General features: G+C 39.0%; 1 long non-coding RNA gene across 3 annotated transcripts in view; it reads left to right on the forward strand.

The window, feature by feature from the left end:
• Positions 1 to 19429, forward strand: part of LOC137156237 (uncharacterized) — an 80410-nt gene that overhangs the window by 53135 nt on the left and 7846 nt on the right. Inside the window, exons 2-3 of one of the 3 annotated variants that reach the window (XR_010920718.1) lie at positions 4892 to 4996; positions 18102 to 18477. This is a non-coding gene — a long non-coding RNA (uncharacterized lncRNA). Of the gene's footprint in view, positions 1 to 4891; positions 5001 to 18101; positions 18478 to 19429 lie in introns of those variants that run through there. The other 2 variants (XR_010920719.1, XR_010920717.1) reach the window with 2 other exon arrangements.

Below are 19429 nucleotides of genomic sequence, written 5' to 3' on the forward strand. Positions count from 1 at the left end.
GCTGAGATGCCTTTGGGGCTTCTGGGGACAGAAGAAGAGAGAAGGAGGCCTAAATCTAAAGGTAGATTCTTTATTAAAGGGGGAAAAAAAGTTAGATCTATTCTTTCAATTTGAAATAGAAGGAAAAGGAGGTTTTGTAATTCCCCTCCCCTTACATTTTATGGTGAGGAGCTACTTTTTATAGAGGAAGGATACAATAAATAGATGGCTGTACCTTAAGTGCCATGATCAACTAAACAATATATCAACCCCATGTTTTCATTAGAATGACTCCTTATGATAGGCTTCAACAAGTTATGATTACTCAGACACAGCATTGCCACCTTAAGCTTTCAAAAATCATGATTCAGACCTGTCAACATCACGAGACTGGCTTACAAATCATAAGACTTTAAAATTGTAAAAACACGATTTGACTTCAGTTTTTGAGGCTTGAAGGTTCATGTTCCCAAGTTTCTCTCCACATGAGAGGGGAAAACCAAGTTTTATGTCATCCTGGTAGTGTTTACTTTTTGTGTCTAACTCACTAGGAATAAGCCTTGGCTAATAAGTGGTGACTGGTCACCAGCAGTTACTTCAAACCTTCCCTGTCACCTTCCTGCTGTGAAATGATTTAGGATGGGGGAAAGAATTGGGAAAAAAAGTTGTGATGAAAGATATCAATTAAATAATTCACAGTCTTTCCCCTGCAAAAAATACCAACAAGGGAATTTCAGTTCACTGAACTCCTTTCCGTTTATTCTCTCTTTTAACATCAATGCTACTGTTCATGAAATAACTTACTACATAAAATCATAATATGGTAATGTGCTACTGTAGAGAAATATGAAGAGGGCTAATGATTGTGGGGCCAGTTCTGCTCTCACTTGTTGCATCTTTTTAGCCATAAGATCCCAGAAAATCCACAAAAAGTTGATTGGCAGAAAGAAGGGAAATGCGGCCCCTGCAGCAGCACTCTAATTCCTCTGACTCCACTCCCTTTCTGTTTGTTTAGGCTCTTCTATTGTGCCCATTACTCTGGTATCTGAACACACTCAAGCTTATGGTGCAAGACTATGCTGTAGGTTAAGCCTGACTTCATAGACTAGTTTGCCTTCTATAGGGCAGCAACAGAGGGGCAGATGGGATGCCAAAAAAAAAGGAAGCAATGATCATGTTTGGCATGTGCCTCTTTTGATAGTAGGTTGAAAAATGACAATCTTTTTACTCTCACTTCCTTGAAAGGAAGGCTAGGGTTTACTGAAGTGTGTTTTAAGGAAAGGGTTATTATGCTGAAGGATACATGGAAGATAAAGCCACTTGAGTCTTTGGTCTGAACACTTGTTCATGACTTTCCAGTAATTGTTTCCAGAGCTATATAATATAAGGTTTTAAAATGTTTCTATCTCAGACTTTTTTATCCCAAAATGGAGACATTTATCCTTTTCATTTTGTTAATAGATTGGAGATTTTACTTCAATTCCATAAAATACTAGTAGTAGCAGAGAGACTCTTTAATACATTATCTGATTTTGCTATACTAGGGCCATTTAGTATCTTTTAATATGGCAAACAGTATCAAAGTGTAATGTAGGAAGCCGTGTGCGTGTGCGTGCGCATATTTTTAGAAAATATCTTTTACCTTCTTTCTCAATTTTCAGGGTTACAAACCCATTATCTATCTAATCTTTTCAGCAGAATGTCTGAAAGCTTTAGTAAGCAAAACAGTGTTAAAGGGTGCTTTTGTCACATCTGTGATACACAAAGTTCTTCACTTAAGCTTTGCCAATAAAGCTCAAGTGTAAAAGGGATGCTTTAACTACCAAAGGTCTAATTTCTTTTTACATTAAATTGAAACAATTACATACTGTCTAGGAGCCAGTCATTGCTGACAAACTCAATACAAGTCCCCCCACACATATAGTAGGAAACCTATACACTTTTCAGTTTCTCCAGGCTGCCTTTCAATAAACACTTCTGGGGGAAAAATAGCCTTTCTGTCTAATCACCGGATGTATCATTATATAAAACATATCGATGGGCCTCATTTACAACAATAGTAATGAAAGCCTACTGCCAACTTATTCCTCATCTAATTCTCTATAAAATAGCTAAGAGCTAATAAACCATGTTTTTATGTTCCTTTGTAACCACCAGTGGGAATATTACTTTTTTAATGTTCTGTTACAGCAAATGGCAAAGCTGAGTTTTTATGATTTATCATATCTGATAACAGTGACATGAGAATTTCCCCCCTGATTGTCAGGAATATGAATACTCATGCAGTGTTCCAGAAGCCTCAGCTACACATTTGCAGAAATATACTTATTTCTATATAATTTTTCAACAAACGACCCTACATGTATCATATTGATGGAATCATGAATGGGATTGGTGACTTTGCACAAGAGTAATTCATTTCTGTTGTGGACATAGTTGTCTTGGGTTGATGCTCCAGGTAATGATGGCTTCAATCATGTTGGAATATTTGCTGATAAATAGTCATGTAGTTTTTTTTGAGCCAAGGGTTTTGTATTATGAAAGGCAGCAACAGGTCAAAAACATAAAATAAATGGGGGCATTAGTTGCAATAGATGACACAAAAGAAGATGGGAGAACAAACAGGCACACGAATTTGTTTTAGGAGGCAGAGATGTTCCTTACCCTAATTTAAGTCTTCCGACGCCACCCCCTCCCCCCAATTTCATGTTTTCTAAAGCATGTGGCTTTAACTGTGTAACTCAGCAGACAGCAGTCAACATCTATGAGAGTGCTTCATGTTTAGCAGTCATTAATCAAGTAGAACTGCCAATGAAGTAAATGAGAGGCTTTTGTTCAGTTAAGGAATGTAGGATTTGAACAGGATGAGAATTATGATAAGGATGCTTACAGGGCAACTGATTCTTGAGTGAGACGTACAAAGAAGGTGGTTTTTTTTTTTTTTTTTTTTTTTGGTGTGGAATGAAAATAGAATTAATTACAGATGCATAGTGGGACATACTCTGATACTTAACTGTGCACAGTCCAGCAGCTCGCTGGCTGAGGAGGCTTGAGACTCTGGACACAGGAGAAAAGAGGGCAGTGATGACTCATGTCTACTGTTACTAAGACCCAGAAGCCTATCCTGTTGTGGCTCCCAGTGCTTTCAGGATTGCCTAAAAGCTGTTCCCTCCCCATACTAAGAGCAAATGGGCAGAGAGTGGGTGGAGGGTAAGCAGAGCCTGGCATCCTAACATATACAGTAACATGGGGCTCTACATTCTACCACCTAAAGAAGTAGCAGATACCTGTGCAACAGGGAAGTCACCTCAGAGCCGTCTGTGAGATATATCTTTACTACAGCGACTATGCTGCTACATTGGCATAGTTGTGCCACCATAGCCCCATAGTGTAGATACAGCCTGCCCTAGGCTGGGGGAAAGAGTTTTTCCATCAATGTAAGAAAACCATCTCCCTGAACAAATGGTAGCTACATTGATGGAAGCATTCTTCCATTCACATAACTGTCTACGCTAGAGGTTAGGCCGGCATAGTTATGTTGGTCAGTGGTGTGGTTTTGTCATACCCTTGACTGTCGTAGTTATGTTGACCTAACTTTTAAGCGTAGACCAAGCCTGAGGCACAGTGCTGTCAGGCTGTCTGGAGTGACTCATGACCATGAATGCCAACCTCAGAGCAGATTGTTACAAACCATGGCACAAACACCAAACTGCTGGTGTGTTTTATAATTAGTTTTCACCAATTAAGTATCAAGTGTGAACTCATTCAGCACTAGAACAGCCTTAACATAGCGTAACAGCCAATCCCTTTTGGCACTCCGGTCTATTTTGCCACCCAGGCAAGCCTGCCTTTGTGATAGATGGTCCCTTACACCAACATTCAGGTTACTCCCACTCCCAAAGGATTGGTTACTGACCCCATCTCATTTGTACTCTCTCTCACCAAAGACAGTGCTTGTAACCAATCCTGAAATTAACTAAAGATTTATTAACTAGGAAAAATAAATGAGTTCATTTAAAGGTTAAAGTGGATAAACATATGCACACAAAGGAGTTAGTCTCAAGTTTCAAAAGTTAATATAGAGCTTGCATATTACAACAGCTTCTATGTCCTTTAGGGCTAATCCAAGCTAAGCAGTTTGAGGATCCTTTGATTAAGCTTAGAAATATTGCCCTCTCCAACTCCCAAGCAGCATGGCGATACCGTTTCTTCTCGTTAGGGATTTTTTTTCCCTTCCCTCAGGGTTCAAACTGTGATGGCACTAGAGTTCGTGCACGTCCCCTTTTCATGGGTCAGGGAAAGCAATCAACAAACTCTTTTGTCCCATGATTCATCTGGTGTCTATTGGGCTTCTTTTGTTGGGCAGGAGATGACACCTCTTGCTGTAAACTAATATTTCACACTTGGTAATACTTTTCTCCTGACTGTGGGTGGTTTCCAGCTTCATAGCAAACACTTTTATAGTTTCAAAGCAAACACTTGATACACGGGATACAGATATTATAAGTGAGATTATGACCTGCTTGTGAGTTGCTTCATGTATTAAGACCAAACACTGAACACATTTTTATAAACGTAACATCTGTTTTTACAATGCTAACATACAGGTGAGCCAGACTGGTTTTCAGCTATGCATTCATCAGTGTTCAGTGAGGCCTAGGGGTGTGGGTTTGAGATGGCACCTGGTGTGCTAGCATCACAAATGCCTCCCATAATCCCTCTGACAGTGTGCCGAAGTATACTACCCCGTGCTAATACTCAAAGCTGTGACTAGAGACCTAATGTAGTGTATGAACACACACAGTATTGCTGCTAATCTTAAATCACAGTTTAAAGTCTGTTTGTGTCATAAGCAACTGTATTATTATCTTTTGCTAAAAGCAAAATTATTTTCTCTTTTTCTGCCTTCCAGAGAAATAAGACGACAATTTCCTCTCGGCTGATTTTTTTCTCCCCACTTTTTTCAGTCTTGGTGAAGTATTTATCTATTACTGCAGAACCTGGAACTCAGAATTTTGTAGGTAAAGTGAAGTAGAGACTAATTATTTTTGTATATGTAATTATTTATTTGACATTTTCATTGTTCAATCCTGTAAGTGTTTTGATGAAATTTTCATTTTAAGTTGGTTGGTTTCTCAAGCAGAAATCAGGACTATTACTTGTTACTTGCTTGGGCATGTTGCACACTTTAATTTTAACTTTTTTAGAAGTTTAGATTTATATGGGGAATTCTAATCTAATGTCTGTTTTGTTTTATTGAATACTTTAGTCATTAATCTTATACAGTGCAAAGTATGCAATAGTGTGCCTAAAATTTGATAAAGTAGATGAATTGGGCACATGATGTGTACCTACTAAGCTGGCACTGCAGCTGTGTGTGAGTTGGTGGTGCATGTAGAATAATGGACAATGGGAAATAATGCTTTATATCCTTGAAAAGAAAGTAATATTGTGAATGTGTGACACCTATTGAATTCAAAGAAGTTTATTCTATAGATATTACCTTGTCTTAATGCAAAAGAGGAAGCCAAGGGCACCAGCAGTAATATTTATCTAAGGACTACTAGGTAAAAATATTCCTAAGTAATAACTATGCCTCTGTTATGTCTGTGCTTCCCAAGTGCACATATTAGAATTGGTATCCAAGTTTTTTTATAGCTAGTACTTTTTATGGAAAGTTTTTTAAGAAGGTTTTTACTGTAATAAAGTTCCTCAACACCTTAATGACAAATTTGTGATTCAGCCACTTCGGGGATAAGAGGGTTAAGAAATATGGGAGCTTTATATTTTTATATATAGAATATTATTTCTCTCTCATGGCCTCTAACAGCAGAAATATATATAACATGAAAGAATCATTAACTATGTTGTTTCACCTCTTCCAGCTTAATCTGAAAAGCAGAAGTTAAAATAAAATGATAAAATATATTTGGAACTTTGGAGGAAAAAAGTTTATTTCTAAATAAGGTTGTGGCAAAGTATGAGATCAGATTTTAATTCAGATCTTGCTTATACCTGTTTTACTTTAGTTCACCTTGTTATCTCAACCGATCCATAATTCAGATTAATTGGGAAACTGACTTTTTTCTAAAATTTTGGGTTCATTTCTGTCACTTTTACTTTACTACAGAAGTAGTCCTATTGATTTTAATGAGACTATTAATTGAGTTAAATACTGCTGAGTAGTTGGCAGTGTTATCAGCACAGAGGATATACTAATAGTTAAAGCTGTAGCTATGAACCAGACAGCTTTGAACACATGAAGTCCTGTGATTGGTGACCGCAGAATAAATCGGTTAAACATGCAACTGGGCTTGTCATGGATATTCACTTTATATCCTTGTATAACAGAGTTGACACTGTCACTCTTGTTCCTTACAACCACACATCACTGTCAAGAGGCATGTTTTTCATCTTCAAAGCACCTCTTCACAAACTGGCATCCGGACTCCTCCCCCCACCCTTGCCAGCAAGGAGAGACCTGGTGCCTCCTTCAGATATTGTTGACCCGAGTAAAAACACAAATCATGTGGTGACAGATGTGGTTTGTGGCATAAGCATGATGATGATCTCTCCATGGGTATTAGTACAAACAAAGTGCCTGGAGCAGGACAGAGCAGCATGCTGCGTGGCGGTACACATGTAGGAAGTCCAGAGCACGATGGGTTGTATGTATTTTGCAATAGGGATGGAGATACTGTAAGACAATTTCGCTGTAGTTTATCTGCTCAGGAATTGTCACACATCTGCTTGTGTAAATAGTTAAGCGAATAGTTGTGCAATGAAGAAACTAGTGCAAAGTATCCTTTCCTACGTTGCTGACTATTTATTTTTAAAACCTATTTTATTGTTCTTACTATAGGCATCTAAGATAATTTAGTATTCATTTAATACAAGAAATACTGTATTCTGTTAATGCTATGTAAGAGCCTGATGCTGGAATCCTTACTTTGGTCACCTTATCTTCACTGAGACTAGTCCCCTAAGTAAAGATTACTTATGTAAATTTGTGGAGTTGGTTCCCAGATTTGTAAAACTAGTTTGTACAGGACATGATGAAAGTTCTAACTTTTCAAATAATTGTTGTAATCTAGCAAATTTGCAGCAATAGAATCTTCATTTTAACAAGTCTTTGATATTCTTTGTGATCAAAGAAAATCTTTAGTATATGAAGAAGCTAAAAAATAGGCAAACGTTAGAATTTTCATTGAGATTTAGGGTATGTCTCAACTTAAAACGCTACAGAGTGATTCTCAGTGGTTCTCAACCTGCAGCCCTCAGGCAGCCCAATCAGCACACAGCTGCGGCCCATGTGTCATCCTCAGGGCCCTACAGGTAGTATTGTGTGCAGCCCACATAACACATTCTGGGCCGCATATGCAGCCCACGATGGTAAATTGGTTGAGAACCACTAGACACTACCTATCCCAACTTGTTTTGTGTTTAGACGGGGGGATGGTTGTTTTATAGCTACATCCACACTAGGAATGCTTTGCTGGAATAGTGTATCATTATTCCTATACCAATAAAGCACTCCTAGTGTAAACATAATCTCAGGATATGTCTACTAGAAAAAATACAGATGCAGTGCTGCAGTATAGACACTACAACAATGGAAACAGTTCTTCTGTTACTGTAATAAATCCGTCTTTTGTTTGAGAGCCAGTAGCTAGGCCGACGGAAGAATTCTTCTGTGGCCCTATTGGTGTATGTGCTGGAGCTTAGGTCAGCTTAATTACATTCTCCAAAGGGCATGACATTTTTCATAGCTCTGAGCAATATTGTTAAACTGACTTAATTTGGAGTGTAGACCTACCCTGAGTCTTTTGAAAATGGAACTCAGACTCCAGAGTTGCTTAGGCTCTTAATAAATTGGTGGTTTGGGGTAAAAATTTCCAATCAACAGTCTGTCTGAAATAGCAAGTGCTAGACATGCATTAGAAATATGTAAAACACCAATGCCAGGGATTATGTATCTCTAATCTACATATGCAATATACAGCTTCCTGAAATGTAGTGAAAAGAATAGAGCTGAGCTGAACTGAAATTATCACAGCTATCAATGTACTTGTTTAGTATGATCTGTACAATACATAGCATGACTGGAGCATGCTGTGGTTAATCAACCCTTGATATAAAATGCCCCCTCAGGTACCATTGCAAGTAAGCAGGCAATCCTGGGAATCAGGGGAGTGCAAAGGTGGGTTTGAAGCCTGAACTGTACAACCTAAATAGCACTTTTAAAATATGGGCTTTTTTTGGTGTGTAATATGATTATAAGGGATTGGGGTGCTACATTCCTTTCCTGAACCAACTTTCAGCCAAGTATCCTTGAAAGCTGTGCTGCTTCTTCCTTAACCTCAACTCTGCAGTGTTGAATTGACAGTGCAAATAGGGGGAATAAAGGACTCCTGTGAGATGGATAATTGGGGAAATAAATAACTAGAGTAGGATGGGAAGGTTCTGTGGCATGCAATGTGCAGGAAGTCAGACTAGAAGTGGTTCTCCAAGTTTTTGTATTGGTGACCCCTTTCATATAGCAAACCTCTGAGTGCGACCCTCTCATCCACATGGGCACCTGCCCCTAAACCCTGTGGGCTCCCCACTCCCGCTTCACCCCTAATCCCTGCAACCCCCTCCTGTGCCCACCTGGGGAAACAGACAGCATGCACAGAGCACCTGGTATTGCTGAATGCTTTCACCTCAAAAGTCGCTCCTCCAGGCACCCCTAGGGGGTTGTGGGCGGGGGGGGGGGGAGGAAGCTAGGAACAATATCAGGGCTCCCTGCGTCCAGGTCACTTTCCCCACTTGGACTGTGTAAGGGGAGGGCAGAGAGCAGCAGCTCCTGATGCTGTCCTCACAGCACTGCCTAGGGGGTAAAGTGACTTGGATGCAGAAAGCCATGGCATTGCTTCTTGATTCTCTCCCCCACCCTGCAGGGAAGCATAGAGGAAGGGAGAAGGGGGGGTGAGCAGTATCTGTGTATCACCACTTGCTGCCCCCCCATGTTCCTCTGCCAGGAGGAAGCAGGAGGGATTACAGCCCCCCACATGGTTGGGGGCTCATGGTTTGAGAGCCAATAGACTAGAGCAGGGGTCAGCAACCTTTTGGATGTGGCATACCACATCATCTTCCCCCACCGCCCCTCTCCCACAGGCTGTGGGCCCAGCGCCCTGGCCAGGAGATGCTCCTGGCCCCAAGCAGCACTGCGTGGCAGCCGCTCCACCTTCCTGACCCCACCCCTATCCCAGCACTGGGCCCATGTAATGTCACATGGGAGAGGGGTGGGGCCAGGAGCGGGGAGCAGCCACTGTGTGGCACTGCTTTGGTCCAGGAACAGTGCAGCTCCGGCCAGAGCACCGCTGGGCCCATGTGGGAGAGGGGCAGGGCTAGAAGTGGGGAGCAGCAAGTGCCACTCCAAATCATCGTGCGTGCCACAGGTTGCCGACTCCTGGACTAGAGGATCACAATGATACCTTCTGGCCTTAAAGTCTAAGTCTGATAAGAGGGGTCAGGAAAATAAGGGAGAAGGTGTGAGAGGTGGTAGAAGAAACTGAGGGGAGTGGGAGAAAGAGGAGGAAAACCGGAACAAAGAATAGAAAAGGAGTGAATGAATGTATTAAATGTGCAAAATTAATGGGGTTGGGGGAATATTCAGTTGAGAGCAGAGGCAGAATGGTAAACATCTTTAATGGAGAGAGAGAGAGAGAACTGACATTCAAAAAAAGAAAGTATTCATTGTTGTAGCTGTGTTGATCCCAAGATATTAGAGAGACAACGTGGATCAGGTAATATTAAAATGTGTTTATCAAATTTTGGACCTATGCAAGCCAATGCCCAAGCTTCATAGTTCAACTCTGCTATGAATTCTCAATCCAGATCTAGAATTGTAGAACTGGAAGGGACCTCGAGAGGTCTTCTTGTCCAGTTCCTTGCACTCAAGGCATCACTAAGTATTATCTAGACCATCACTGACAGGTGTTTGCCTAACCTGTTGTGAAATCTGTCACTGGAGATTTTTAAGAATCTCTCTAGGCAATTGATTTCAGTGCTTAACTGTCAGGGTAGTTAGGAAGTTTTTTCCTAATGTCCTACCTAAGCTGCCCTTGCTGCAATTTAAGCCCATGGCTTCATGTCCTATCCTCAGAGGTTAAAGAGAACAAGTTTTCTCCTTCCTCCTTGTAACAATTTTATGTGCTTGAACACTATTATCATATCCTCCCTCAGTCTTCTCCTCTCCAGACTAAACAAACCCAATTGTTTCAATCTTCCCTCAAGGTCATGTTCTCTAGACTTTTAATCATTTTTGTTGCTCTCCTCTGGATTGTCGGTTTTTCCACATCTCTCCTGAAATGTGGCACCCAGAACTGGACATGATACTTCAGTTGAGGCCTGATCGGTGCAGAGTAGTGGAAGAATTACTACTAATGTCTTGCTTACAACATTCCTGCTAATACATTCCAGAAACATTTGCCTTTTTTTTCCCCCCAACAGTGTTACACTGCTGACTCATACTTCGCTTGTGATCCACTATAGCCCCAGATCCCTTTCTGCAGTACTTTTTCTTAGGATGTCATTTCCCATTTTGTATGCATGCAACTGATAGTTCCTTCCTAAGTGGAGTACTTTGCATTTGTCCTTATTGAATTTCATCCTATTTACTTCAAACCATTTCTCCAGTTTGTCCAGATCATTTGGAATTTTAATCCTATCCTTCAAAGCACTTGCAACCCCTCCCAGCTTGGTACTGTCTGCAAACTTTATAAGTGTACTCTCTATAAGTTAAAATCAGAAGTTGGGTCCAGAGATGAAACTAGTTCACTGACCCATTGCACCACTTCAGAAACGTCATCTTTTATTTTAATTGTGTAATAAAATAAATTTCCAAAGTTGGGCATGTGTAAATACCATGATTCTGGGTACAAAATGAGCATTTTTTATGTGTACACTTACTCTACGGTTTAGCTCTCTAGTGTAGCTGCTCTAAGCAGGTAGGAGAGAGCTTTCCTGTCAACTTAACTACAGTTATTCATTGGAGATAGATTAATTATGTCAGCAGGAGAAACTCTCCCACTGATATAGTGCAGTCCATAGTGGTGCTTAGGTCAGAGAAACTGTCTCTCAGTGGGGTGGCTTATTCACACCGCTGAGTGACATAAGATATACCGACACGAGTGGCAGTGTAGACATAGCCTTGGTCAGTTGTATGCCTTGCAAGAAAGGTGCAGCACAAGTTATCTTTATTTTCTAGCCCTGTCATCTGTCTTAGGTCAGGATTACAAACTTTATACCCATCACATGCCGGAGGTCTGTATTTACTGTTTCCAGTGATTAATGTCGCATCTTCCTTTTTTAATCAAATGTAAATAAACCAAATATTAGCAATCACTGACAAATACAGAAAATGAATCAAACAAATCAACATCCACTTCTGGGATGGAGGTCAATGGAGATGACATGAACCCCCTAAGAGATATGGATTAATCTACCTTTTATTGGACATCTGTCAATGACTGATTTGTGAACCTCAATGATTTTCTTATCCTACGGTGACCACTTGTTTTGAAAATAGCTGACCTCCTTGGCTGCTATGGTGGTTCCATTTAATACAAGACATTAGTTATACATTATATATTAGTTAGTTATACGTTATGATTTATTACCTTATATAACATTAGTTATACATTCTACATCCAGTTCTATATTATACATCCCAGTTTGGGATGCTGGGAATAATATAACAGTGAATCCCAAAAATGGGTTCACTTTGTGCTCACCACAAGGCACATGCTTTGTTTAGCTGAACATCTGTCACTAATCTTTTTGTATATGTTTGTTGTGATTACATTGCATCACTAGTTGGTCTGATGTGCATGCAAATACTCAAGTTTTTGTGCCCTAACCTCTGAAAATCTGTTCCTCTGGCCAGTTTCTTTAATGCACATACACAATAGATTTAGGTCATTCAGTGGGTTAAATAGCTGTACTGCCTGTATTACAGACAGGTACGCTTTATGGTAAGCTTGTTTGCATTCTAAATCTTCTTTAGTAAACTTTAGGCTTCAGGGCTGCCAATCCAACACCTTTCTCATAAGCACTATGTTAACTAAAACAAAAATATTCCCTTTTGAACATGAGTACATAATAAAGCTCTTGATTTAACAGAGAAACAATCCTAATTTCAGGTCTTCCATGAGATGTGGAATCTTTATCTGAATTCCTTCAGCAAAAGAAAATTGAGGGTTTTTTGTTTTGCTGCATTCTCTGACTTGGTCTCCACTAATTAAGCAGCAATTTAAGTTACTTACACTTTGAAGTTTCATTCATTACCTGTCCTGTGTTAAGTCAACAAAAGGCTACATCTAAGGCAGTGAGTCTCAGGCCATCACTTTTTTTGCCTACCTAATTAAATATAATTACTTTATTTTATGCCAGGGTTCATACTTGTAACATTGCCTTGTAATAATTTTAATTGAATGCATGCTGCAGGGGGACTGTTTGACGCCAGAGAGGAGACGTTCCTGCTGTCCCTCCCTGCCACAGCATCTAAGTCAAAAGTACAGAGACCTCATTCTGCTACCTACTTATTAGCTGCACTACAGGAGAAACTCGCCAGTGGGGCTCTGTCTCTTTAAATATGCTGGATGTATACCTACCCAGTCCTAGTTCTAAAAATAGCCTGAATTCTGGATCTGCTGTAATTGGCCACATAGTGAATGCTAAAGTTCTGTAAAAGAGCTGGGGAAAGGGTACAATATATTCGAGTGACCTTTTCATGGCACATCAGCTTTGCATCAATGTTCTCTTTTACTTAACAATATTTGGACAAAGATCAAAAACCTTGTTTCCCCTCATTCTCTCTTGATGGCTTTGAAGAATGACTGTCACTGAACAAAAAAAACAAAATACCTCTGCCATACCCTCAGAGATTGGCAACAATATCTCAAATAGAAAACATCACCTGCATTTAATTTTTATGGCAAATCAGGAAAAGTTTATTGTGGAAATGGTAAATTACAAGCCCAAAGTGCTTAATGAGCTCTAGGAAAACTCTCTGACCCCAAAGTAGGTGCAAGCCAGTCTGAATTTTGACTCCGACTTAAGTGATTAATCATATGGTAAATCTGGTCTCACTAGCACTAATAACAGGGCTTGCCTTTGGCTCTTTGTTGGCCAGTGAAACAAGAGCATCTTCACAGTGTCAGAACCTTCCCGTTTTGTTACTGGTGCCAGCAGGTCTACAATGCAAGCAGTTAAAGCTAATGTGAGATCTTAAGTCTCTCTCTCTCTCTCTCTCTCTCTCAAACTGCATTCAAGTTTAAAAACCAAAAAAAGAGGCTAAACTTCTGGCCTTGAAAAATGCAGATAATTTGTGGAGTGTTTGGAAGAACATAAATACAAATGGAAAAAATAATTAAGCAGCTTAAAGGAAAGGACAGATGGGACTATTTTTCCAGGAATGGTAACTTCTTACAGGTATAAACTGAAAGCATAAGGTTAATTATAAAATGTTTCAGAGACAAAAATTGCTCTAGACTTTTATTTTTTACCTCTTCGTGGGTTTGCAAAGGATAGTAAGAAAGAAATCAAACATGCACCCACTCAATGACTTTTTCTTTCCTTTTTTTTTTCTTCTTTCTTTGAGCAACTTTTTACACTTCTTAAATGGATTTTACATTGAAATCTTTACCATACATATTGTTTGCATATAAACACCTTTTGGAGAGCCAAGTGCTACCCATTATTGGACAAATCCTCCATAAAGCATATGTAGTGCTCAGAAAATAATTCATGTGTTTAGAGAACTTGCAATAGCAGTCTGTCGCAATAGCAGTCCATCTCTAAATCCTTTTTTAGGGCTCGATCCTGATGGCCCTATTCTTCTACTCTGGCAGTATAAAGGGACTATAAAGTGAGTATAAACTACAGCTGATATCACCATGTATAACTTTCAGCATTTCAAAGCATTACAATTTTGCTTTTGTAAGTAGGTCTCACTACCACGATATTACATAAACGTTCCTTTATTTAAATTACATTTTAAAGGCCCTTTTACCTTGTGGTGGTGGCGGCAAAGTATATCAGGTCCTATCAGACTCTGATTTCAGACTTATGAATCTCACTAATTTATTTTTACTTAAGATATAACCCAAATCAGTCCCAATGTAACTGAAGTGGAACAATTAGTTTTAACTTTCGATTTAGTACTTGTATAGTGGTCCCTCTAAAAACTTTTACATTGACTGAGGTGACTAAGCATAATTCACAATATTCCTTAAACCAAGGAAAGTTTTGGTAAGATTGTGATGATGATATTTATAAAGGCAAAATGCTTTTAAAGCTGTCCATTATATACCAAGGATCTAAACACCTAAGTAGAGGTTCATTTGCACTAGAAAACAAAGGTCTTGCTAATACCAGTTAAAGTGCCTGCAAAACATGGAAAACAGTACAGATCAGATTTTGTCTCTTTGCACTACCCTGATAGGCAAAATAGATTTAAAGCTTCCCTAAAGGAGCAGACCTAGCTCTACATCACCTCCTTACAGCCCTTCATCTCTGCACGGGAAGCAGGGCAGAATATAAAACCACTACAAGTCTTCATAAGTTAGAGCAGCCTGGGAGTTGCTGTAAAATGCACCATCTGGGTAGCCAGAGGATGTTCAACGCAAGATCGAAAGGGACTGGAGAGATGGTGTAATGTGATCATGTCCCTGTCCCTCACACAGCCCTAGCAGGAGACCTGAGAGTAGTCAAGGCAATACTTGGGTGCTCTCAGTTCTGCCCATTACACTCTCAACCCTCCATTCTGGTAGACTCCAGCGAAGCTTAGATGGTGTCTACTCTGCTAGAGAAACACCATTAAGAATAATCTGAACATAATACAATATAAATAAAATAATTGCACTCTTCACTCTTATTTGAATTGGTAAGAGTTATAGACCAGTTTTCTTCTCTTCTTGTAAAAGAAACAAATAGTCATATCAATATTTAAAAAAAATTAAGATGTTAAATGAACAATTGTATATACTTTGCTGTGGCCCAGATTGACACTTCCTCCAGGAGCTGTACAAAAGAAGCAACTTTAGTGACTTAAATTACATCGAAATTACAGATAGGAAGCTTTACTTAGTGAATGTAACAGCCCCGGTCTCCCCCCAAATAAATAGAATCTCTAACTTATGCTGTCCTCATGCTTCAGTAACTACCAGTTCTTGTTGTCTCGAGCAGTGGTACTGCCCTCTGAGGCAATGCTTAGTTGCAGTGTTATACTTTGAAGCAGTATGTGTCTGCTTTCAATGGATCCTAAATGGTATATGCCACTAGACTTTCCTGATTTTTGTTTTGAGACATTCTTTGCTTCCTCACTTGATTTCCTGAAGTACCTGTGGCTCTCCCTGAAGAAATTCCCTGTTCCTAAGACTTCCTTATGTTGCTTCTTGGTCCTATGCAGGCTACCTCAGAACATCCCTTCAGTACTGGAATAATAACCATTTTTACTGAACTAGTTTAAAACTTTTAAAAAATTTGTTCCAGGCTAACTGTTCAAACATATATGAATTAGCTAGATTGGGCAAATTTGTGTATAAAACTAGGTTATAAAATAATTTTAAAATTTGGTTTATATACTGTTTGGCCCCATTAACAGTGACCAAAAATAACACATTTAAACAGTTAGCTGGAACTAGCTTAAAACTCTGAACTTGAGTTTATGTGGACAGGCCTTAAAAGATGGGTTCACGGCTCATGCTTCTATTTAAACCACCTCCCTCCCCCCTCACAGTATTCCCTCGTTCTAAATGAAGCAATCTTTCAGTTTGGTAGATTCTCGGGCTGCATGTAAATTCTGGCATGTCGGGACAATGTTCAGCTGCTGCAATGGATGGATCTTTGTTCACCAGAAGACCTTGAGCCTTGATGCAGTCCTCAGTCATCGACAATTGCAAAATACCTCCGATGAGAACATTGCATAATCTTTGTTGCTCTGTTGCACGGTAGAGCCAATAAAACATAATCTGCAAAAACTGACAGAAGCCTGAGAGGGTGTTAGGAGAGAAAACATTGGTTCCATAAAAATAAAGTGAAGCATGGAGGAAGATGAACACAGCCGTCTATGTAGTAAGAACATGATTATGGAGCATTATACAAAGATAGACACCAAACACTGGAAGTTCTGTGTGTGTGAATGTTAAAAATGAATGGTACTGTTTTCTAAAATACAAAAACATTGCCAAAAAGTTCAGACTGAATTGTCTGCAGTGTTCATTTAGGCACCAAATGAATCTGTATCTGAATGCCTAAATAATTGCTCTGATTTTCAGAGGTACTAAGCAGCCTCAGTTACAGTTGATATCAATAGGTTCCCAAGTTGGAGCATTTTTGACAACCTATGGAATACTTTAGTCCCCAATCCTGCAAACACTTACACAGGTACTTCATGCATGTGAGCAGTCCCATTTAAGTCAATGAAACTGCTGCTAGGTTGTACAATAATACAAATAATAAATAATAGTTTTGATACTCATGTACATAAAATTAGCACATACATAAGTGTCTGCAGGACTGGAGCCTTAGTTTCCTAGCCCTAATATTAAATATCAGCTTGAATACATACACAATTACATTATAAATTAGATATGTACGGGTATCCAAAATGGTGAGTGATCTTGCATATTATGGGACATACTCCACTTACAATAACTTGATTACCTGTTCTAGTCGTTCCCTCTGAAGCACCTGGCATTGGCCATTGTCAGAAGACAGGATACTGGGCTAGGTGGACCATTGGTCTGACCCAGTATGGCTGTTCTTATATTCTTATACTTTCATTTCAATGGATATGTGTGATTCCTATGAACATTCATAAGATCTGTATGCATACACAGTACAGAGTAGAGTATGTGTGTCTGTGTTTACAATGTTTTTACTCACAGCCCTACAAAAAAAAGTTTCTTAATGTTAAATTTTCTTGCTTTTAGGTTTGAATTACATCTCTGATGGTGTTACAGCTCAGTTTTTCTATGCAATTTTGACTTGCTTTTTAATCATAATATTTGAAAACTATAGTATAAATATTAAGAGACTCTTTCTTTAGATCTTAATGACTGCCTTGTAAATAATATGCATTTTACATATCATTATGTATATTTACAAAAGAGACTATAGCTGCACCAAGGGGCCATTCTGTTTCCACAAAAGAAAATAGTTCATTAAAGATTGTATGTTATTAACCCCTTTCTGCACAAAGAAACATCTTATGCACTTTTTTTAAAGTTACTATATTTTAAAAAATTAAAAGTCCCTAAACCTTTTAACAGTCCAAATTAGTTTATCCTTGTGCTTTGGTACTTCAGCCCATTCATAAAAAAAATACATTTTGTGTTTTATGAAGGCTCTTGTGACTCTGCAGTTAAGGTTGAGTTTTATATTACCTTATTGATAAAACATTTCACAAATACTTAAATTATTAAATGCCAAATTCTGCTGTGTTGTGTAAGGATCTACTTTCTCACTCGGTATTCCTTTTCTCTTTTCCATATCTCCCATAATTCACCCTTGCTGCCATATGGTAGGATATCTTCAAGAAATATAGGAAAATATGAGGGTGTTTGGAGGCTGAGGTGTGGGGATGGGACAGTAGATTGAGTATTTTGACTAAATAACTCAGTGGTTTCTGCTGTTTTGATGTCATACATTGGGAAAAAAAAATCCAAAAACCTTTGTTTAGGTATTGCATCACCACACTAGTGAATGATAATTAGCAAATCTTGACATCACTGCTGCAGATATTAGGCCAAATTAATCTCCCAGGTAACTTCATTGAAACCAATGGAGTTATTCCATGGATGAATTTTTAATATGGGTAATTGGAGAAATGGCATGAAAAGATGCCCTTTTTCCATTGTTTGGCATATTCTAAGACATATTTTATTATGTTAGGAAGGGTGGCTGTGAATAGATACTGGATTTGTGGCGTAGATGCTAGGTATTTCATTATCTATAAATTCAATGTGTTTATCATAAATTTTGCTGATGAAGAAAAGTTAATTTAGAGTACTTATTACAAAGTGGTACTCTGAGAGAAGTTTGGATATTGAGACTTTTAATTCCAAATTGTTCAGGAGTTAGCTGTTGCTACAGTTAAGGATTTATGCAGTGGATGTTCCTACATAAACACGGAAAGATATTAATGAAGAGTATGACTTCACATAATGGTCCTGGGAAAAGCAAAGAAGATACCACCTCTTTCAATTCCTTCTTGAGTTTTAGTTTGTGAAAAAAGTGCCACAGGGTTCTGGAAAGGTCAAAATAAGGGACACGTTTTGTTTTTGTAATCCATATAATTGGTTTTTGTAACAGCAATGTCATTTTTGTTGCTCTGATTCATTGTACATCATCTTTTTAATTGGTAATTCACCAGATCTTCTATGCTGCATTTTGTGTAAAATGTTAATTTGCATGGTACTTTTTTTTTTTTAATTCATCATAATAAATCAAGTCCCTATCTAACAAGAGAGCCTTCACATCTTTGGTCTACATCACCATTGAGGCTTGGCCCTATTCTGAGAGGAAGTACTTCCTTGCTCAAAAACCGTATCCCTTGATATCAAGCATTCTGGGGGGAAAGCCACATCATGGCCCTATTTCTCTTCAACCAAATTCATTGAACATGTGTTATTCAGTCACTTATCTTTCTCACTCAGGCCTGGTCTACACCTAAAACTTAAGTTAACCAAGCTACATAGCTAATGCTGTGAAAAGCTTTCACGCTCTATGGGTCAACCTAACCTTACAACTGTAGGTGCAGTTAGGTTGATGGAAAAAAATCTTCCAGTGACCTAGCTACTGCCTTTTGAGGGGGGTGGATTTACAACTATGGGAGAAGCCTGTAATAAGTTTCTACAGTACTACAGGAGCGTAGTTGCAGCATGGTTGCTGTACCGCTGTAGTGCTTATAGTGTAGACTTACCATCAGACTCTGGATCTGTTCCTATCTGGATTCTGCCCTCTGTGCTTTACTGAAACCTTGAAAAAAAATCTCAAATGATGATGCTTTTAGCTAAGTCTCAAGGCCTTTTCTAACATCCTTCAATGTTTCTGTTCCTTTTGTCACTGTTGTTCCTCATTACCCTGTGTTTCCCTAACTTGCTAATCTCCTCCTTCTGGTTCTCCTCCTATCTCCTCTGACTGCTTTGATGTTCTGGTGGCTCTTCCTCCTCTTCACTTCACTTCATTTTTGGAGTCCCAGAGGAGTCAACACTCAGACTCATTCTCTACACCTTCCTTTAGGAGACCTCATCATTTCTATCGGTTATGCTGCCACTGCTATGCAGATAATTATTGAATATACCGCATTCACAAAACATCTGCAGTTCTTCAATCTAGCATCTCCCATTGTCTCTCTGGCATTTCATTTTGGATGATTCACCATCATCTCCATATCAGTTTG

Source organism: Emydura macquarii, unplaced genomic scaffold (genome assembly GCF_026122565.2).
Source record: "Emydura macquarii macquarii isolate MOO-44397 ecotype Brisbane River unplaced genomic scaffold, CSIRO-AGI_Emac_v2 contig_1390, whole genome shotgun sequence".
Lineage (NCBI taxonomy): Eukaryota > Metazoa > Chordata > Testudines > Chelidae > Emydura > Emydura macquarii.